This window comes from Mustela nigripes, chromosome 17 (genome assembly GCF_022355385.1).
Source record: "Mustela nigripes isolate SB6536 chromosome 17, MUSNIG.SB6536, whole genome shotgun sequence".
Lineage (NCBI taxonomy): Eukaryota > Metazoa > Chordata > Mammalia > Carnivora > Mustelidae > Mustela > Mustela nigripes.
This window is the reverse complement of record NC_081573.1, coordinates 46,715,106-46,735,382: the sequence shown is the minus strand read 5'-3', so window position 1 is coordinate 46,735,382 and position 20,277 is coordinate 46,715,106. Positions and strand designations below refer to the sequence as shown.

Here is a 20,277-nt window from a genome sequence, read left to right as displayed (position 1 = left end):
CTCACCCCTGTCATGGTTATTTATTCATCCCCCGCTGCCCATAGACTGCAAGTTCCTTGAGGACAGAAACTTGGTCTTTACCATCACTGTATTCTCACTGCCCGCTACAGTATGAGATACATATGTTTATTTAATAAGTGTGTTAAATTCATTAATTAATCCCTGCAAATGACTTTCCACAGTCCCCAAATGTACCTGCTATTTCATTCCTCTATCCATTTTATATAAGCTCATCCTTTCTTCTCACTTCCCTATCCCCATCTGCCCATCAAACTTTCATTCATCCCAAAAAAACCATCTCAAGGGTCCCCAGAAATAAGGTTTTCCCTAATACAAAGAGTGTCAATCATTCTGTCCTTTGCATATGCCTCTATTCTTGAAGGTAATACATTCTATTGCAATTATTTGCCTATAAGCCTGTCTCTACCTCCAGGATGTAAGCTTAACTGTAGGGATTATGTGTGAATGCAAAGGAAAAGAAGGCTCAGTTAATATTTGAATTTATTTTAATATTAAATTGCATTCATTAAAGGAGACTTTTTCACAGTATTGGCTGGCTCACATGGCTCTGAAATAGTTCTCAGAAGAACTGTTTCTCTCTTTTGTTTTGTGTTAATTTAAATGTTAACTTTGGGTTCCTTCTGTGTTTCTATGGAACAGAGTCTAGGTTAAGTCACAATAGCTTCTTTCAGAGAAAAGACAAGAAAATGTATTCTAGGCTAAGTCTTAGGAGGGAGACTGGGCAGGATGGGGTTTGCATTAAAGATCTGCCTTATTGATTTGCAGCACTGGATTCTTTTTTAAAAAAAAGTTTAAAGGGACGCCTGGGTGGCTCAGTTGGTTAAGCGGCTGCCTTCGGCTCGGGTCATGATCCCAGCGTCCTGGGATCGAGTCCCACATCGGGCTCCTTGCTCGGCAGGGAGCCTGCTTCTCCCTCTGCCTCTCCAGGCCTCTCTGCCTGTGCTCGCTCGCTCTCTCTCTTCCTCTATCCCTGACAAATAAATAAATAAAATCTTAAAAAAAAAAAAAAAGTTTAAAGATATTCTTAAGCACAAAATTCATTTTCTGCACAAACTTATTTTGTTCACCTCTAGGAACTCATAAGGGAGCTGAGTCTAAAAGCGATCAAATACAGAATGGGTTTGCTGTCTGGTAAGGCAGAATTTCATGACATCTATCATTAAATTAGTGAACATCCCCCAACATAGCGGGGACATGTACATGTCACATAAATAACTATATCATGATCACCTGAACTCTACCCCATCCCTCATCTCTATCTATTTCTTCTTGCTTTCCCTTCATCCTGAAGGTCTCAAAGACTAATTTCCTCGCATTTTTATTCCTACCTTCTTCTTCCATTCCCAAGTCTCTCCGTTGTTGCAAAGCCAAATAAAAAACAGGCATATGTGTTCCCAGGTTAAATCTCAGAACAAGTTAAAATCTTTTCTACCCAGCAAGCAACATGTAAGATGAAAACAAATCTCAAAGAACTTCCATCAGAAACACTACATTTCATGCTTGCTGTGCAGTGCACTAGCCCACATGCCTATAATACATTTTACTAAATATATAGGTTGACTGACTAAAAATGCTTTTTCATAGTTTTGAAAAAAAAAAAAAAAAAAGAACTTTTCCCCCCAATCTTCCCAAGCCTTAGTTCTCTCATCTGTATAACGGAGATAACAGTAGTTACCTATTACCAGGTAACAAATTGCCCCAAAACTTAGTAGTTTCTTACTTCTCACAGTTTCTGTGATTTAAGAATTTGAAAGAATTTGAATAAGAATTTGATTCTGGCTTAGGGTCTCTTAGGTTGTAGTCAAAGATGGCAGTGAGGGTTGCAGCTCTCTGAGGGTTTGACTAAGGCTGGAAAAATCCACTTCCAAGATGGCTGGCTCACATGGCTCTGGGTGGGAGACCTCAGTTCTCTCCTCATGGGTCTCTCAACAGGGCTGCCTGAGTGTCCTTGCAGCATGATGACTGGCGACTTTCCCAGCAAGCAGTCAACAGGCCATGAGAGAGGCTACAATGTCCTCTATGACTCCCAAATCACCACCAACATTCATGCAAAATCTACCAGTCCCACCGATCAGTCCTATTCAGTGTGGAAGAAGCCACACAAGGACGTGAATACAGGAAGGGAGGATCGCTGGGAGCCATCTTGGAAGCCAGCTACCACTTCTACTCAATGTGTTCAAGGTGCGGATTAGATGAGATAATGTGTGTAAAGTACTTCACTTTGCACAGTATCTGGCATATAATTGTTCTTAATGTTAGTATTCATAGAAAGTTTGGTTAAAAAAAAGAAAGCAATGAATCTGTTCATGTCTTCAGTTTCTGATACTCCAAATGTTTCTTTACCCCCCAAACACCATTTTAGCAAGAAAAGATCAAAGAAAAAATTAGGAAAATGCTCAAATACAACATGACTTTGTTGCTAGTGAGGGGTTCTCCAGGATCTCAGAATAAAAGGATTAATTTTAATTTTTAAATCTTACTTCATCTTCTGTCTTTCTATTGTTTCTAAAGCTGTTACGCTCCTTGGTTTTCTATCTGTTTGATCTCTTTTAAATTGGATTACTTCGGATTTCATAGGTTTCACACTAGCCTCTGCTCTCTTCTCCTTGAAATATTTCCTGAAAATAATGTCTCTGCAGAATGTGTGACCTCTGATATCTGATATAGATAAAAGAGACAAATTTCAGAAAAGAATCCTCTTGTTTGACCCATGTTGAAGAAAAAGAAAATGAAGATGTGTTTTGTTCTGGCCACCAATTCAATGAGGGGAGGGCAAAAGGGGGACACTATTCCCTGCACCAACAAGCAACACTCAGGATACCAGCTGGCTGTCCTACAATTCAACTCAGTTCTGACACCATCTACCCAGAGACAACACTAGATTCCACAGGTTAAAGGTTCAGTCCTACAAGACCATGTCCCCCATTACCAACAGATGCTAGTCACAAGCCCAGAGTGTTACTTTTGACCAAATCAGAGGCTCCTGAGATCTCCTTCTCAGGTTAGATTAATTCACTAGAGTGACTCTCAGAACTCAGAGAAACATTTTACTTACTACATCACTGATTTATTATAAAAGGATATAATTCAGGAACAGCCAGATAGAAGAGATGCAAAAGACAAGATAGTGGGAAGGAGTGCAGAACATTCATGGCCTCTCCAAGGGTACCACTCTCTCCAAATCTCTGCATGCTCACTGACCTGGAAGCTCTCCAAACCTTGTCCTTTTGGACTTTTAAAGAGGATTTACCACATAGGCATGACTGATTAAACCAATGGCCTTTCAACCTCCCCTCTCCCCTCCAGCCTCCCCCCATCAGCCTCCCCTCCCCAGAAGTCGGCAGGCAGGGACTGAAAGTTTTAACCCTCTAATCAGATGGTTGGTTCTCCTGGCAACCAGGCTCCTCACCCTTCTGCGGAGTCCAAAAATTAGCTCATTACCATAACAAAAGATCCCTTTATTGCTTTCCTCACTTGGGAAATTCCAAGGGTTTTAGAACCTCTGTACCAGAAATAGTGAAGACCAAATACGTATTTTGTACTATAAATCAAAATATCACAAGATGCATGGTGAAAACGAATTTTCTTTGGCATCAAATTACAAAAAGAACGGCTTCTCAAAGAAAAATGTCAAGTGCTAGAAACTTGTTCAAACTGTAGAACCAGGCCAGACACAGGCAGGAGAAAAGTCAAACAGCCAACTAAGGACCATACAGGAAGAGGGCGATGCTAAAAAAAAAAACAAAATTCAGGGGCGCCTTGTGGCTCAGTCTTGGTTTCAGCTCAGGTTGTGATCTCAGTGTTGCAAAATAGAGCCTGGAGTCGGGCTGTGCACTGAGCGTGGAGCCTGCTTGGGATTCTCTCTTCCTCTCCCTCCACCCTCCCACTCTCTCATGCATGTGCGCTCTCTCTAAAAAAAACAACAAAAAACAAAAATAAAATTTGACAGAGTAAATTTGAAGACCAAATTGACTTTTTTCAATTATTCATGAATCAGGCAGCATCTCTTTGAGCAAAAAGAAAGGCGTTTCAAAAAGCCCTACAAAACAGACAGGTTTAATAGGCAGAAGGGGGGAGGAAATTAAAGTTAAAGTAATGGATTTTTTCAGGCAACCTCCCCTTCCTGTAGGGAATGGATGGGACCTATCGGGTAGATTACCTCACTAGTACTGCCCAGGTAATTCCAGACTGACTGATTCAAAGTAACATTCCTGGGACAGTCTGAAACTGCAGTTGGATTAGATATTAAGTCTGTGTTTGTTGACAGGGGCTTAGCACAAATGACAGTATTTGGGTTCTGCTGTGTCTTCTTTTTAACAGTAACAACAGGAACAGAGAAAGCCGCAGCTGTAGAAATTTCTTATTTGTGAGCTCCAATTCACATCATTTTCATGATTTAAACCAAGAATCTACAAACATTACAGTTCCAAAATAGATTCCTTTTCTCACATGGGAATTCAATTATCTTTCAACTAAAAAGAGTATCAACTATCTGTGAAGTACTATATTAATTATAAATAAAATCATATTGGCTCTGAGGAGTGAAGATGAAACTCAGTGAGATGACCTCCAGCATACAGTAACAAGCACCCAGAAATCACACTGGAATCTGACTTGGGCTTTGCAGATCCACCCGCATTCAGGCTTGGTCAAATCTCTAAGTGAAAAGCATTGTTGCCGGCTGACCACTTGATAAATTCTGCTTTTAGTTACAATGAGGTAGATAAAAGATAAAGTGATATTGCCTTTTCAAATATTTTACTGTGAAATTTTATAGGCATACATAAAGATGTCTCCAAAATGTACAGCTCAATGAATTTCTTACAAAGTGAACATCTATGAAATGATCATCCCAGTGAAGAAAGAAAACGCTGTCGGCACACCACCCCCACTCTCCCGCAAAAGGACCCTCACATCCCTTTACAGTCACTAAGCCATCTCTTCCCACTAAAAGCAATCAGCTTCTTCACTTTCCTAGAAATCACTTCCTTGACTTTATTACCTAAGTATGCATCTCTAAACATTACAGTTTTGCCCAGTTTTTAATATTTGAGGCAATGGAATCACACAGTATGCAATCTTCTCCGTCTGGCTTCTTTTGTTCTACTTTATGTATCTATTTCATTACATATATCTGTAATCTGTTTCTCTTCATTTAAGTTTAATAGCTCACTGTTGGAGATATACTATAATTCATTAATCTATTCTACTATTGGTTAATATCTGGGTTGTTTCCAGTTTGAGGCTATCATGAATAAGACAGGAACGGTCTAAAAAATGTCTGCCTGTGCACAAGAGTATATATCTAGGAATGGAATTGCTGGGTCATAGGTAAGCATATCTTAGACTATGGGAGATAATGCTAACCAGTTTTCCAAAGTCGTTGTACCTATTTTATACTCTCACTAGCAGTGTATGACAGATCTGGGGGGGCCACCCAAATTTGCTAACACTTGCTATTAGCCACCTAATTTTTAGCTATTTGGTGGGGGTATCATCATAGCTCACTGTGGTATTAATTTGCATTTCCTGATTACTAATGAGATTGAGTATCTTTGCATATGCTGATTGACCAATTGGACTCCCCTTTTATGAAAGGTCTCGGTGAAGTGTTAAGTCTCTTGACTTTTCCTGTTGGGTTGTCTTTTTCTTACTGATTTGTAGAGGTCCTTCAAATATTCTGGATGCAATTTTCAGTTATAGGTCTTTGTAGATGTCTCTGCCCACTCTATGGTTTGTTTTTGTTTTTGTTTTTGTTTTGTTTTGTTTTCATTCAAATGGCATCATGTGCCAAATTCCAGTTCATCCCTATTCCTCTTAAGCAGCCCTTTGAGGTCTAAACCCAAAGAGGAATTCACTGGGCCCGCTCTATCCTTGGCAGGCCCTGGCCACCAATCCCTGCTGCTTTAGCCCACAAACAATGCCCTGTCTCTTTGTCTCCTGGCATCTTCCTTGGAATGTACATGTGCTTTCAGGGGTTCTAAGTTTGGAGCTCACTTCTCTGGGTCCCTGTTCCCCTTAGAGCTGGTCTGATCATTCTTCACCATCTTGTTATCCTTCTAGTGACCTAAAGCAAGCTCCTGTTGATAAACAGCCCAGGTTTTCCAGTTGTCCTCTACAGGAGGACAGACCAGTACTACCCATTCTACCCTTCTCAGAACAGAAATCCTTATTTGCCAAGGGTAAACTGTATAAGGAGAGAAAACCTAATCCATGCCTAAAGAATTTTCCAATGCAAAAATAGAGTTTTTTTTTTAAATTTGAAGATAAAACCCAAAAATGAAGCATAATACAAATAGTTCCCAGGAAATGAAGATAAAGCATGCTCAGATTCCTAAAATTAACTGGGATTATCCATTCATGCCATCTAATCCAAGATTTATAGAGCTGAGGTCATGACATCGTGACTGATTTTAGGTATCAGGTTGAAAAACAACTGTTGTATTGACAACTTGCTATAGTAACAATGAATACCTACCTGTGGAACTTCAATGTCCAGAAATAAACATTTTACATTTCTCCCACCAAGCAACCAAAGACATATTTTCCCAGCCCCTTCTCACTTGAAGAACAATTAACAACAAAAAGCATTAAATTATTTTGAAAATGTATATTAAAATTGAGACTCTTTGAACGTTAGCTAGATTTTTCAGAAAGAATCTTAGTCCATGTATGGATCTGAATTATGAGACACTATTACAGACACCCTCAGATGACATGGTAAAATGCATAGTTATCTCTGGAATGCCTAGCCTTTCCTTCCAAGTCCATTAACCCTACCAGTATACTCTGGTCCCCTTCAATCTAGTTGTCAGGCTGTCCTGTTTCCCCTGATCAAACTACAAGGTTATTTAGAGGTAAAATCTCTGGAACCCTCTCCTTCAGTCCCACTTTCCCACGCTAACTTAGATTCACCCTACAGATGTCAGTTGAAACATCACTGCCTCCTCTAGAAAGCCTTTCCTAAAGTCGCATAGCAATTTCACTTCCTACATATTGAGTAAATAATTTGTGTAACCAGATTTCCTTTTTAAAAGATTTTATTTATTTACTTGAGAGAAAGGGTAAGAGAGCATGAGATGGGGGAGGGTGAGACGGAGAAGCGGACTCCCTGCTGAGAGGGTAGCCCGAGGCAGGACTCTGATCCTGGTACTCCAGGATCATGACCCGAGCTAAAGGGGGTTCCTTAACCAAATGAGCCCCCCAGGTGCCCTGTAACTAGATTTCTATGTCAGTCTTCTTCACTAGAGAACAAGTTTCATGGGTCAGACACCATGACCATCACCCTCAACACTGCCTAACATAATGCCTAGTATGGAGTCAATAATTATTTGTTGAATGGTCAGGTGGGTAGGTGAATCACTAAACCACTTATGCTTGCTTTCTCAAAGATACCTTTTTTATTTTTAAGAAAAAAAATGTTTGAGAGAGAGAGAGAGAGAGTGTAAATGAGAGGGAGGTGGGGAAGAGGAGGGAGAGAAGAGCGAGGGAACAGTCTCCACACTCAGTACCCTGAGCCCAATGTGGGGTTTGATCTCAGGACCCTGAGATCATAACCTGAACTGAAATCAAGAGTTGAATGCTTAACCCACTGAGCCTCCCAGGTGCCCCTCAAAGATATCTTCAAATTAAAAAGGACTCATTTGTCAGATATTTATAAGTTTTTACTACCCTGCATCTATTTACCCTTCTTCAGGGATTAATATCATTTTTCCTCAGGGAAGTACCCCACTCCTTACCCCAATGCAGGAGGGGTTTATCCTAATATCACATCTCTCTGGCCACAGTGATTGGTTCTGGACATGCCAAATGACTAAAGTCAAACCAATCAGAGCCAATGAGGCTTAATCCTGACTTTACTGAAACTGCTAAAAAAAGAGGGATGCTTTCTTTCCATTGAGGTTGCCAAAAAGTGGGATATGAGCTTGAAGCTGCTGGCAGCCCTATCGCCCCTATGAGAGGAGAGAGGCTGTTAAGAATGAAGCCACACATGAAAGCAGTACCATAAGCCTGAGTTCTGATGACATCATTTAAATCCTGAGATCCAGCCAGGAACTTCCGAGCTATCTGAGCCAATTAATGTTCTTTGACACAAGTGTCATCTGAGCTGTACTCTGTGGCCACAATCTCTTGACAAAATGAATTCATTATAAATAATTGTAGTCTGTCCATTATTTGTAATGTGTAACCACAGCATGAATAACTTGAGAATCATTTAGATCAAAACCTGCAAAAGCAGTTTTTTATGGTCTTGTTCATTTTTTCAAATATGCTAATGTAAACATAACAGACAAGATACTTTAAAAACATGTTTGCTCTATTAAAATATAATAACTTGTAGATGCCTGGGTGACTCAGTGTGTTAAGCCTCTGCCTTTGGCTCAGGTCATGATCTCAGGGTCTGGGATTGAGCCCCACATCGGGATCTCTGCTCAGCAGGGAGCCTGCTTCCCTCTCTCTCTCTCTGCCTGCCTCTCTGCCTATTTGTGATCTCTCTCTCTCTCTGTCAAATAAATAAATAAATAAAATCTTTTTTAAAAATATATAATAACTTCCATTTTATATACCATTGAGTCTGTTACCACCAGATTCTAAAGACCAGTTGGCTTGGAGAAATACAAACAGAATGCCTCTGACTTCTACAGCTGTTCCACATGATGAATGTTCATTTGGAGAATTTGTTTCAATTCACACCACACACATCACTCAAGGTGAACTCTTTTATAAGCTTCTTATGAATACCAGGCAATTCTTACTATTTTCATTGTATGAAACAAATACACACGTATTTGTTTGTGAATTGTTGCAATGAAGAAGAGATACTGAAATTACCATTCATTGATAACTAAAATTCCTTATTTTGGATCTAACCATCAAATCAATGAGGCCTTACTCCTATTTTAATATCAACAACAGATGTAATGGCTCCCTCCTGCTGGCTTAGCAAAATTTAAAAATAATGTTTAAAAAATCTGCAGCCTACCATTTCTTTGTGACTCTTTTGTTGAAGAAACATAAGCAAAGGAAAATATTGGGTATATTAATTTCTTTTTCTAACACAACAATCTCTAATTCAACTGTCCTTTCCTCCAGTGTGCTGTATCAATTATTCTAGTTGGGGAATTTTCTAACATAAGAAAATATCTTCTCATATGACCACAATGGGTTGGTAGATCATTTTCTCAAATCTACTTATCTTACTTGGATTCAAGAAATGCATACTCAATTAGGAATACTCTCCAACAGCTCTTAACTCCTTTTAACAATCTACTTTTATTTATAAAGGATTTCTTTTGGCTGTCTAGTATAATTCTCCCCGACCCGCTAGTTCTCCTTCTTCCTATAAGAAGCCACTTTCCTGTCCAGAAAAGGTAGCGAAACCTGGACAATCATAGTATCCATTCTCCTGTGCTCTGACTGGTCTTGGGTATGAGCGTGGGACTCTAATAATGTCAGTCAGAATCCTTCCCTTTAATGATAGCTGGCCATTGAGAAAGAGAATTTTTTTCCTCGGTTTTGCTGGGGTGAAAATGAATTTAAAGCTATTGGCAGCCATCTTTCCCACCACATGGAAAAAGCATTTTTTGAGAGGGGGAAAAAAAAAGGCAAGCCAAGGAGATAAAATCAGAAATGTGAAAAGGACGGACAGATGCTAGGAGGAAAGAATGATGAAGATGAGTGAATTACACTGCTGTTAAAAGCAGCTCTAGGAACACTTGGGTGGGCTCAGTTGGTTAAGTGTCTGCCTTCAACTCAGGTCATGATCCCAGAGTCCTGGGATGGAGCCCCACACCAGGCTCCTTGCTCAGCGGGGAGGCTGCTTCTCCCTCTCCCTCTGCCTGCCGCTACCCCTTCTTGTGCTCATGTTTTCTCTCTGACAAATGAATAAATAAAATCTTTAAAAAAAAGAAAAGAGGGTAGTTATAAACCTTGAGGCCCTGACACAAGTGGTTTATCTTTTCAACTTATCAGCCATCCTAGGGTTCTAACTAAATGGACTAATAAATTCCTTACGCTAATTAAGCTGTATTGAAGTTTGAACTAAGTTTCTATTACTTGAAACCTATCACTCTCAAATGGATAATTGTTTTATTTTTAAGAATTGTAAATTTTTTATGAAGATTTTATTTATTTATTTGATAAGAAAGAGCACAAGCAGGCAGAGAGGCAGGCAGAGGGAGAAACAGACTCCCCAATGAGCAAAGAGACCAATGCAGGACTCAATCCAAGGACCCTGGGATCATGACCTTAGCTGAGTGCAGATGCTTAACCAAGGCCACCCAGGCATCCTAGAAATCATACATTTACTTAAAATTTACTCCTGGGATTTATTAGGAAGACTTGCAAATAAGTAATACATGATAGTATAAGTTGCTATTTCCAAAGCCAGTTGAAAATACCTTACTTCTATTAGAATAGAAGAGAAAAAGCTTATACATTTTGCACTTGTGTATAATGCATAGACTAATTCATTTGAACCATCAGGGTATCAATCAGGATGTACCATCCAGGATGCATAAAAATCTGGAAATCATAAAACGTCATTAGATATTTGGATTAGGTAACACAGGACAGGTAATTCCATACACAAATAATTCTGCTCTTCCCAAGTTCACATGTGAATAAAACTAGCACATAGCAAGGTCTCTGTGGAAGTTCACATTGATCCAAAAATTCTGGGTCATCTGGGTCCGAAATACTTCATACTTTACCTATTTCACACTTTTCATACTTTAAAGAACTATATAATCCTATAAAGCGTTACAGAGAAAATTCTTTACAGAAAATGGGTACATTTTATTTGCATTTCCTCTAAGTATTAACAACTTAGGGTTCCTTGCAAACATTATTTGAAAGTGATCTTATTTGTTAACCAAATCCCACTGACAAAAATAATGCCTGGGGATCAAATTTCCTTTCACAGAAAATATTTAGAATCCCTTTAAGAAAGTCAGCCATACATATTAGAGCAAATCTGGATTTATTCATTGACCCTTTCAGGGCTCCAACCAACATCAATGAAGAAAGGGACCGGGGCTTTCATCAGTCTCTGTCAGCCATTAGGGATGTGGTAATTCCCGGGAGCAAATGAACAGCAAGTTAGCTTGACCCTGATCAAACTGAGTGCTTTCAACACTAATCACTAGCTCATATATCCTCACCAGCAGCTACTTGTTAAATGCTATATGTCTACCTTTATTAAAATGTCAAATGTATTTCTTTTAATTCACACTGGATAGCTGTCATAACAGAATTCAATAATGAAAACCAATGACAGAGGTTGGCTGCATACTATAAAACCGTACCTGAACTGTCTGATGTATAACAGGGTCTTTTTTCTTCTTTCATTATCACATTGGCAAATACTAACTGGGAAATTCTTAGTGTGTTGGTGTCACAGAGCTTGGCCAGATTGATTTCCATTACAATACTATGAAAAATACCTATATCCAACTTACATTTCTAATAAGGACAAAAATAAATTGTTCTCCTAAAATTAAAGAGGACTTCCATTTCCGGAAGTGGCAGAATGGTTGAACCAACCATTCATGTGAACGCTACTAAAAACTTTAGGGGAGATAAATGTTAATCTCCCTAAAAGTATTAAAAGCCTATCAATAAAATAATTTTTTTAAAAAAGCCTCTCAATATAATGAGCAATTACCAGACCAAAATCTAAATGTGATCAACACCAGAGGAGTAAGTGAAGCACTAAAACTCCATAGCCCCTTCTGCCGCAGAGCATTTACTACTCTTTAAAAATTGGGGCTTTGTTTGGTGGCTGTGCTGGGCAATGAGATGGAAGTCAACAATTAGAGCCTACTAAAGATGGGAAGTTTAATGAGAAATCTCTCACCCTAGGCTGGGACCAAACTTAAGACTGGCCACTCCATCATCATCCCCAGAAAGCCATAGCAGAATTTGTGATGGTGCTTAGCACAGAAAGAGAAGAAAAAGAAAAGGAAAGGGTAAAAAATATTCCACAAGTTGGGGGCACTACTGACTCAAACTGCAGCCCAAGTCCATCCACTAATCTGGCCAGAGAACTTCAAGCCATGAGCTAGGTTTAGGGTAGTCCCACATTAACAGATTTTGAGGTGTCTCGCAGAAGCATATGTAATTCTATCACGGAAGGTACCATCAATCCCATATCTCAAAAAGTACAAATCCCTACAAATAATATTTTAAGGACAATAAGGAAAAGAAATAAGCAAACACACAATAAAACTAGATACCATAAACAAAATTAGCAGAAACTAAATATGTCAGAAAGATCATCAAAGTTTTCATATAGGGGACTTACTAGATACACACTATAAAACAACTACGTTTTTACTGTTTGAAGAACTAACAGATAAACCTGAAGATATCTTTAGGGCACACAAATCTATTTTTTTTTTAATTACAGCAGTTCTGTAAATAACTGGACTCCCAAAATGCCAATGTCCTGAAAAACAAAACCCAACAAACACCCTACCACCACCAAATGTCAAGGAAACTGTTCTACATTAAAGGGAACTAAAAAGCTTCATAGCTCAACATAGCATATAATCTTTGGATCCTGGATTTCATTTTTTTAAAACAACTATTATATTTTATTCAAAAACTGGGGAGGGGCACCTGGGTAGCTCAGTTGGTAAAGGATCTGCCTTCAGCTCAGATCATGATCCCAGGGTCCTAGGATCAAGTCCCACATCAAGTTCCCTGCTCAGTAGGGAGCCTGCTTCTTCTCCCTCTCCCTCTGCCTGTCCCCCTGCTTGTGTTCCCGCATATACTCTAATAAATAATTAAAATCTTTAAAAACATGGGGAAACATGGACATAGAGTGTGTATTAGACAATACTGTATCAATTTGATGTGAAAACAGCACTGTGGTTATGTAAAAGAATGTTCTTGACCTTAGCAAATACCTGCTAACTTATATAAAGGAGCAGTGTCACAACATCTCCCTCTACAAGTCATATATTGCTTTCAAATATTCAAAAGAGAGAGAGAGAGCAAGCAAAAGCAAATGTGAGAATGGTAACAACAAGTGACGGATCCAAGTAAAGAATATTTGGTACAATTACTTCAAGTTTTCTTCAGGTTTGAAAATTTTTAAAAAACAAAATGCTGTCAGAGGAAGTTGTACAGCAGATTTGAAAAAGATTCAAACACAACATCTAACAATGAAAAATACAGTGACTAAATTTAGAAATTTCTCAGAAAAGTAAAAAACATTTTTTAATAAAGATCTTTATTTATTTATTTGACAGACAGAGATCATAAGTAGGCAGAGAGGCAGGCAGAGAGAGAGGAAGGGAAGCAGGCTCCCCACTGAGCAGAGAGCCGGATGCGGGGCTCAGGCCCAGGACCCTGGGACCATGACCTGAGCCAAAGGCAGAGGCTTTAACCCACTGTGCCACCCAGGTGCCCCGTAAAAAACATATTTTAAACAGCTGAGGAGAAGATGACTGAACTAGAAAATGGATCAGAAAAATCAGGCAGGTCAGTACATGGAGTGACAGAGGAAGAGAAAACATACAAGGGAAGTCAGAGACATGAAGGGCAGAGAACTGATGTCATGGGAGCCTTGAGTGACAGGAGAGGAGTTCGAGGACGTAATTGAAAACTAAGAGCTGGGTAATCTTCTGCAATGTTGGAAAAGACCAATATGTAGGTTCAAAAAGCCCATCAAATTCTAAGCTGCATAGATGGGAGAGAGAAAAAAAAATCCATACCTGGACTTGTCTTTGAGAGGGTAAAGAAAACCAAAAATAAAGAGAAAAATTATTAAAAGAACCAATAAAAAAGATTATTTTCAATGGAGCTGTGGTTACATTGAGAGTTCATTTATCAACACAGTGGAAGCCAGAAGATAGTAGAATGATGAATTCAAATATGCTGGAAGAAAAAACTGCCATTTTTTAATTCTATAACCAGCAAAAATATCTTTCAAGAGTAGTGGTGAATGAAGGACAATTTTAGACAGACAAATACGGGAAGTTCATCCCAGCAGATCTCCTTCACACTTAGTACTGTCTGTGAATTTGAACTGCCCTAAAATGTAAGATTCTGCTGTTTCCTCAAACGAACCATCCACTAATGTACAACTATCGGATGGATACAAGAATAATGTATGACCATCGCTGAAAATGATTCTGAAATAGTTAATATGCCAATTTGCCTTATTTGAAGTCTCCATACAAGTTCACGAATACATGTACATCCATACTGATGTTCCACTTTTTCAAAATGAAGAACCAAAACAATCTGAACTCAGCAGGGATCTCATTGTCCCTGGCTCATAATAATATGGCTGTCCTATGGTTCTCTATTAATTGCTTTACAAATAGAAATATCATTACCCATATATAAATTTCACTTCTGAACAAAACAAAACAAAACAAAGATCCATGAGTGGTGACCTCCAACTGAACTGGTTAAATTTAGGGACTCATTTGTAAAGGTCAGTGCCCTTTGTTGCAAATCCGCTTCTTATGCAGATGAGAAGTTGAACCTGCCCTATGGCACTGGGCATAATTAGCCAGCTGCACTCCCATAATAAGGTGCAGATGGTTAATTACCCCAGCAAATAACTGCTACTTGTGGGCACAAAAGCCTGTACCTAAAATCACTGAAAGTATATTTGGGCCTATTTGTACTCGTGCAAACAAAACACTTCTTCCAAGGTTTCATCTGTGAACAGAGCACCACAGGCTCAAACCACACTGCTCTGGGGGAGACCCATTAACACTGCTGGGAGTTAGTTCAAGGGAGGGACCACTGGCCACAAAGCTGTACTTCGAATGGTGAAATATTTCACAGGGTGCTGAATCCTTGTTGAAAAAAAAAATCTCCTTAAGTTTCTTTGTTGTAATAGGAATCATAAATGAAACAGAATTTGGTTTTCCTAGAATCCAAAGTAAATTCTATATTCTTTAGATAAAAATTCTGAAATGAAAGGACTTTTTTCATAAGTAAAACATGTCAACATTCATGGTCTTAAGAAGAAAAAAAAAATCTAATTTTCCTGTGCCCTTAAGGAATTTCATTAGCAGAGTGACCAAAATTTAGAAAGCCATGTAAGAAACAACACATCTAATGGTTGTTAGAGACTGTTCCAAAGATCCCATTTAAAAACAGAATCTAGGGGTGCCTGGGTGGCTCAGTGGTTAAAGCCTCTGCCTTCAGCTCAGGTCATGATCCCAGGGTCCTGGGATCAAGCCCCACATCGGGCTCTCTGCTCAGCAGGGAGCCTGCTTTCCTTTCTCTCTCTGCCTGCCTCTCTGCCTACTTGTGATCTGTCAAATAAATAAATAAAAATCTTTAAAAAAAATTTTTTTAATTAAAAAAAAAATAAAAACAGAATCTATCAGGGGTGTCTGGGTGGCAGTCAGTTGAGTGTCTGACTCCTGGTTTCGGCTCAGATCACTATCTCAGGGTCCTGGGTTTGAGCCCCATGTCTGGCTCCACATTCAGCATGCTTGAGATTCTCTCTCCCCTCTGCCCCTCCCTCTCATGCTCTCTCTCTCTCTCTATCAAATAAGTAAATCTTTTTTTTTTTAATTTTAAAAATTAAAAATAAAAACATAATATGTCAGTCTTCCTATGACAATAGTGGGATTTGGGGAGAAAGCAGAGAAGAGGTAACTACTTCCTAAAACCCATGTTTGGAAGTCCTCTGCAGCTGCGAAGCTCTCCGTTTGCAGGGGCAAGATGACAGGGCTGGGGAACAGAATACTAATCTGCTTGAATCTGCATAGAACCTTTCCTCTGAAGCACCCACAGGGTGTGCGATTCCATTCAGTTTAATTGTATGTTGGGGAAGAGGAAAAGCTGCTTGCCATGGTTTTAATTGCTAAGAACACACTATCTTTTCAGGAACCATCTGTTTAATTATAATTACAAGCAGCGATGTAAAAACACAAATGCTTCACAAGTACAAAACTCCACTACCACTAACAGTTCTAACATGATGAGCCATATTGTGAAAGTATGTTGCCTCTTCCCTCCACAATATTTCATGATTTAGCAAATGACAGCCTACCATTTATTATGGAATCTCATCCTGGTAAAGCCAAAGTTATTAATTACTATTCTCAGATTATATCCCTTTGTTATTCCTTTTTCTTAAACTTTAATTCCCTCTGAGAATGACAGGAATTATATCAGAAATTAAATACATCAGGCCCCCTTTTTTCCCTGCTAAAATCTTTGAGCTCCATATAATACACATCACCTATAATTAATTACCAGGGACATTCCCAAGCATTGCAAGACTAATTTTTTGGCTTTCATAAACACAAATTTCTGCCTTCCTGGTTTTGAAATATGCTTACAACACTGTTATTATTTTAAGAGCCACAAGTATAGGTAATTGTTTTCAGGCATGAATAAAAATAGCTTAACCTTGAAATCTATTTTAATTAGGGATTTTTCAAAGCCACGGCGGCAAACTTGGGTGGATTGTTTATAATAAAAATAAGCATCAACAACATAGTTGTACAGAACATAGAATTAGGGAAAGTTATTTAACTTGAGCTTACAATAATGGTTTAGAGAAATAAAAACAGACACAGACTCAGTCAGATCATAATGTTATTAGAGCAACCTTACAGGATATTTTAGATAGTCTACTAAAGTAAGAAGATGCCAAATAAAATGCAGGAGATTGAGAACTGCCAAGAAATTACAATTCCTAAGGCATCTCACAGAAATTTTTCTTTAAAGTCAACCAAGTTAACTTTTGTATTCACTGTAAGATGAAGAGCACTACTTTGACAAGATCATATACTTTCCGACAAGCCTTTCAATCAAGCAAAGAACATTTTTTTTAAGCCAAGAATGCTTTTTTAAAAGCCCACTTTTCCTCCCTATCACAGGGGTAACTATGACTCTTAAAAAAAAAAAAAAAATCAGAACTTTAGCATTTTAAATTCTCAAAGAAATAAAAAGACTGCACAGTTTTTCAAATCAAATCACGGTGGAGGCATCTGGTGATTTGTCAATTTCTTACTTATCCTTCTCTGCCCCACCTGAAATCCTCCCAGCCACGATCCTACAATCATTTTTGCCTTATTTCAAGTCCTCATTCCCTTTGCAAGATATTGTATATGAAGAGCGGCCAAATGCTAAGTGTCTCTGAAGCATTAATGAGGGAACAGATCTTGGAAGGAATCATTTGAGAAGAGACTGCCTACAGGAAATGGCTGTTTCTTCACTTTTAGTGATAACGACCATAATCGAGTGTATTGCTAGCCCCTGTGTTCTGATACGTACTCATTCTAAGCCAGTAATCTTTGACCTTTGAGGTCTCAGTCCCACTAGGAGTCAGGAAAAATCTCGGAACCCTGTCCACCACGAGATGAACATAAACATAAAATCTAAAGATCCCCATACCCAGGATCAAGAATCACTACTTTATGCAGATCCCAAAGTGTATCAGTTAAAACATGATTGCAGTACTCACAAGCTATCCAGACTTCTTTCAAACTTGATGAAGAGTTTTCATGTTCTAAATGTTTTTGCTGCTAATGTGGAAAAACATTCTCAAAACCGTTTTGAAGTTTGTGGAACTAACCCACTAACTAATAACAAATAATAACTTCCTCTCTGCTTTGTGGTTCGTTATAAGAATCATTCTCACACTCAAAATAAATCTAAGTTTGCTCATATACAAATAAAATGAAATAACAAAACAAGAAAATGATTAAAATAAAACAATGAAAATGAAATAAAATGTAAAACATAAGTCTATAAAAATTTGAGAAGAAAACAGAAAAGAACATTGGTGTTACCTTGGATTAGGCAAAGAGTTTTAGATAGCATAATCCATGGAAGAAAACTGTGAATAGTACTCAGCAATAAGGCATGAGCTAGTTATGTGTGACAGCATGGAGAAATCTCAAAATCAATGTGTTAAATAAAACAAGCCAGACAAAAAATGCTGTGTATTTTCTGATTCCATTTACCTGATGTTTTGGAAAACACAGAAACGGGAATTAGATCACTGGTTTCCAGGGGCTGGAGGTAGGGAAAGGGGATTGACTACAACTTTTTGAGCTAATAGAATCATTCTATATATTACTGTGGTTACATGCCATATATTTTTCAAATCACATGGAAGTAAAAGAGGTGAATTTTATAGTACATAAATTATAAATCCTCAATCTGACTTTAAAAAACAGCTAAGAACACACTAGGAGAAAATTTAATTTAATTCATATCTTAACATAGCATACAGCATCAATATCCAGGGTATGTACAATAATCCTACGAATCAATACAAGGACAGTCAAATTTAAATTGGGAAACAATAAAGAAAAAGGCAATCCCCAGAAGACCAATTATCAAGAGTGAACAGACATAAACCACTCGATTTCACTAATCTGGAAAATGCAAATTATAGTAAAGTGATAACCATTATTTTTCCATTAGAAAGACAAACTCATTAAACACTGGAAATATCAAGTGTTGATGCCGATGCAAAGCAATACAATCTCTAAAATAAGACCCCAGGAGAGTTACTTCAATGGGGATGATGGAATTTCTACTATATTCATACTTAGCTAAATTGAAAGACAGAAAAATAACCCTTAAAATAGTTGGGTGGTTAAAAACAAACAAACAAATAAAAATAAAATAAATAGTTGGGTGGTTGTCTTTTCTTTTCCAGTCAGTGGGTTGTAGGACGAGGTGAGACAATCCTGAAAATGCTAGTGTTGGTGTCATCACTGCTGGAACAGTCTGTCAATCCAGTACACGCTGGGGACACCACGGAAGGTCCATATGAATGATACAAAGGATTTACCAGCCCAAGAAGCAAAGAGTGATGTCCAGGTAGCCTTTCAAAGGGCGCCAGCCTCCTCAACATTGTCAAGAAAGGAACTCAGGTAGGAAATGAGAGCCACAGCAAAATTTAGAATAAAGACGTAATGAAACTGACAAATTTATCCTTCTTCTAATTTATGGAGACATACGGGAAAAGTCTATAAATTAGAATTTTAAATATTCTCAGAATGAAAGCTTTTCAATGGTTCGATTTCAGAACTGGTTTGCTCGAGGTGATTTAAAGGGATTGTCTCGAGATATTTTTGACTGCATCCAATTTTGACCTTAGCGCTGACTTCTGAACTTCACACAGTAAAATGTGAGTCCACTAGACAACCTCATCAAGGGTACACAGATCTCGTGTGTAACAGTATTTTTTCTTTCCAGCAAAACACGTGCCTTAGTACTGGACATGAAGGAGGACCTCTATTACTTTAAGGAGTAAAGAAGAGCGGGGAAGAATCCTCTTGATAAAATACAGTATGTGAAGTACTATGAACCGAAAAGGACAAGACCCAGTAGAGAAAAGGAGCAAGAAACAAATCCAAGGCAAACAGGTGAGCACACACCGAGGACAACACACCTGGTATCCAGCAAAGGTGGGGATTAAGAATCATAGCAACGGCCACTGGCTAGTCCCCATCACCGGCCAGTCTCTGAGCCAGAAGGCTCCAGAGTAAAGGCAGGTTCATGATTAAAATCACCTCCCAGGACCATGGCTGTCAAATGCAACCACAGAGAGGAAGTATGTCTGAGGGTGTATGGGTCAGTCATTGATCCTCACAGTCTTTCTGGGAAGGAAACTGGAAGGGATTGGAGGGATGGAAGGGGGGCAACTTATCTGGGCGAGAAAATATGGGAAACGATTGGCCCCCAAGCCTCACAGCTAAGTAGAAGTTAGAAGCAAAGTGAACACCAAGGTCGGAGGTTCTGCTATTTTAATGAGAATAAGAAGAAGGGGCCAGAGAAGGCTGAGAAGGAGCGGGATCTGGAAAGCTTGGGGAACCCACGAGATAAAGGGTGGGAACATGAGGAGAAGATGCCCCGGCCAGTCCCTAAACCCCTCGCACTGTGACCCCTTGATCACTGCAAGGACCTCCGACTCCGGAATGCCCGCGACTGCCAGTCAATTCTGTCCCCGGCTCCTCACCAAGCCCTTGCGTCCAACTCACAGGCGCAGCCGAAGCCGAGGAGCTCCGCAAGCAGCTCCAAGCCGCCCGCTCACCTCCAGCTTCCCGGCCCGAGCTGTTGCCATCCGTTGCCACAGCAACCACGGAGCACCCCGCAGCCTAGCAAGCCGCAGTGTGATTGGACAAGGCAAGCGTCCATAGCAACTGCCCGGCTGCGCTGTTGGGTGGAAGTGACCTTGGTTTTCAGGAATTCTTCCGACGCCCTCTCTCCCTAAAGGCACCCTCCTGCAGGCACCCGTCCTCACTTCCGAAA

General features: G+C 39.2%; 1 protein-coding gene across 1 annotated transcript in view; it reads right to left on the bottom strand.

The window, feature by feature from the left end:
* The window catches only part of HYDIN (HYDIN axonemal central pair apparatus protein), a 326,854-nt gene extending 306,789 nt beyond the window's left edge, over positions 1-20,065 (bottom strand). The window contains exon 1 of the mRNA XM_059381282.1: positions 19,985-20,065. The gene's annotated coding sequence lies outside the window, so the exon portion shown is untranslated. The remainder of the gene's footprint in view (positions 1-19,984) is intronic.
* Between the last annotated feature and the right edge of the window lie 212 nt (positions 20,066-20,277).